The following is a 2975-nucleotide window of genomic DNA, read 5'->3' as shown; positions in this document are numbered from 1 at the left end:
ACATGTACAGTATGCTGGTATTTTTTTTTTTCCCGCTGTACATACCGTCTTATAGTTCTTTTTCACCCGGCTTCCGGGTTCTCACTCTAGCGGGGAATAGGCGTTCCTATGAAGAGGCGTAGATGATTGAAGTGCGGATAAGGCGCGTCACGCGTTCCGAAAATAGTCGGACTTGGAATCAGCTCATTTTTTTTGAACAACAAAAAAATTAATAATTTGTGGTCATCCTAACTTTCACAGAGCTGCATCACAGAACTTCCTGCTTTCTTGCCTAGGCAAGATTACGTAGAGTCCTCCGGCTGTGTCCTGGGATATCCATGTTACCCATATCAGGAGGCAGTGTTTTTGCAAATTCCGCATGCACAGTCACGACACCCACTGCCAGACGCTTGAGAACTGACGGAGACCTAGCAGCATGTCTGTGCATGTGCGGGGGGGGGATTCCTGCGCACACATGGTGCAGGTCTAGATATCAGATCCGAGTGTTGGACTGGGTTCACACAGGCAGGGCCGCCATCAGGGGGGTACAGGCAGTACACCTGTAAGGGGCCCGAAGGTCCCCAGGGGCCCGGATGGCAACCCCCTTTTTTTTTATTTTATTTTTTTTTAGATTTTTTTTTTTTAGGGGTCCGAAGGTCCCCAGGGGCCCGGAGGCCCACAGGGCCCCATATGGAAACTCCCCCTTTTTTTATTATTTTTTTATAAAAAATATATATATTTTTTTTTAAATATATTTTTATTTTATTTTTTATTAAAGGGCCAATTTTTTTATTTTTTTTAGAGGTCCAGAGGTCCCCAGGGGCCCGAAGGCCCCCAGGGCCCTGGATGGCAACCCCCCCTTTTTTTTATATAAAAAAAATTCTAATATATATTTTTATTTTATTTTTTATTAAAGGGCCATTTTTTTAGGGGTACGGGGGGCCCGGAGATCCCCAGGGCCCAGGATGACAATCCCCCTTTTTTTATAAAAAAAATAAGTATTTTTTTATATATCTTTTTATTTTATTTATATATATATATATATATATATATATATATATATATATATATATATTTATTATTATTATTATAGGGCCCAGAGGTCCCCAGGGCCCCGGATGGCAACCCCCCTTTTTTTTAATAATAAAAAAAAAAAATTATATTTTATTTCTTTTTTTTCTTTATATATATATATATACACATATATATATATATATATATATATATTATTGAAGGGCTCACTCAGAGGTCCCCAGGGCCCCATGTGGGAAAACCCCTTTTTTTATTTTTTATAAATGTTTATTTTATTTTTTTCTATTATTAAAGGGCCCAGAGGTCCACAGGGCCCTGGATGGCAACCCCCTTTTTTTTATAAAAAAATAAAAATCTGAGGTCCCCAGGGCTTCTCAATTCGCACCAGCCCCCCCCCCCCCCCCCCGCTTCTCAATTTCAGGCGGCACCCCCCCCCCCCGGTTCTCTGCTCCAAGGGGCCCATGCCTGAAGCTGTGTAAGGGGCCCCATATTTCCTGATGGCTGCCCTGCACACAGGTCCAGCTGCAGTTTGCAGTCTGGTGTCTTGTGCATTTGTGGGCACTGGTCCTAGTGCGATTCAGGTGCAAATGTTTTCCTGAATTCGTACCTGAACCGGACCCAAAAACGCACAGGGCCCTTTATAAATTCGCAGCCGCCCCAGACATGTGAGAACTGGCTCCATTGAAAGCCAGTCAAACTCACATGTTATGCGAATTGGATGTGGTGTGAAAACGCATTCCAATTTGCATATATGTAAACCCGGCCTTACCTGTGCGCATGCATGGAAAATCCCCAGAGCATGCACAGATGTGCCATAAGACCTGACAGAGACCTTCAGCATATATGCGCACATGTAGGATACTTAAAGATGGTAGTGTGGAAAAGAAGCAGTCGGATGAGGTTACCGGCGGGGTATTTACTTTAAACATGTGGCTTCCTTCAGCACAGATAAAAAGTAATTATGCTAATTTTTTTAACTCTGTACCTCCTGGTGACTCTAGGACAGCCAGACGCTATCACATGGGTGCAGGGAAGAGTTCTCAACTCGGTGTAAGCTCCAAAAAGACTTGGAACTTGAAGAGGGCTGTGTTTCCTCATTGCTACAGTGGAATGGAACAGCAGATGAGGGGACATTAAAACGGAGTTCCACACAAAAATGGAACTTCCTCTTTTTGGATCCCCCCCCCCCCCTGTGGTGACACATTTGGCACCTTTCAGGGGGGAGGGGGGTGCAGATACCTGTCTAATAGGTGGATTCAGAGTGAGTTACGCCGGCGTATCGGTAGATACGCCGTCATAACTCTGAATCTACGCCGGCGTTAATTTAAGAGTATTCTGGAAACCAGATAGGCTTAAATTAGGCTAAGATACGAGCGGCGTAAGTCTCCTACGCCGTCGTATCTTAAAGTGTAATTTTTAGGCTGGCCGCTAGGTGGCGCTTCCATTGAGTTCGGCGTAGAATATGTAAATGACTAGATACGCAGATTCACGAACGTACGCTTGCCCGTCGCAGTAAAGATATGCCGTTTCCGTAAGATACGCCGCGTAAAGATAAAGCTGCCCCTAGGAGGTGTAGTCAATGCTAAGTATGGCCGTCGTTCCCGCGTCGAAATTTGAAAATTTTACGTTGTTTGCGTAAGTCGTCCGTGAATGGGGCTGGACGTAATTTACGTTCACGTCGAAACTAATACGTCCTTGCGGCGTACTTTGGAGCAATGCACACTGGGATATGTACACGCCCCCCCCCCCCCCATCCTCATTTGAATTAGGCGTGCTTACGCCGGCCGCATTTATGCTCCTCCGCCGTAAGTTAGGAGGCAAGTACTTTGTGAATACAGTACTTGCCTCTCTGACTTAAGGCGGCGTAGCGTAAATACGATACGCTACGCCGTCTTAAAGTTGCGGCGCTCTATATGAATCTAGCTATAAGACAGGTATTTGCACCCACTTCCGGGCTTAGACTC

This window comes from Rana temporaria, chromosome 3 (assembly GCF_905171775.1).
Source record: "Rana temporaria chromosome 3, aRanTem1.1, whole genome shotgun sequence".
NCBI lineage: Eukaryota > Metazoa > Chordata > Amphibia > Anura > Ranidae > Rana > Rana temporaria.
The sequence above is the reverse complement of the archived record's forward strand: the minus strand, read 5'-3'. Positions refer to the sequence as shown.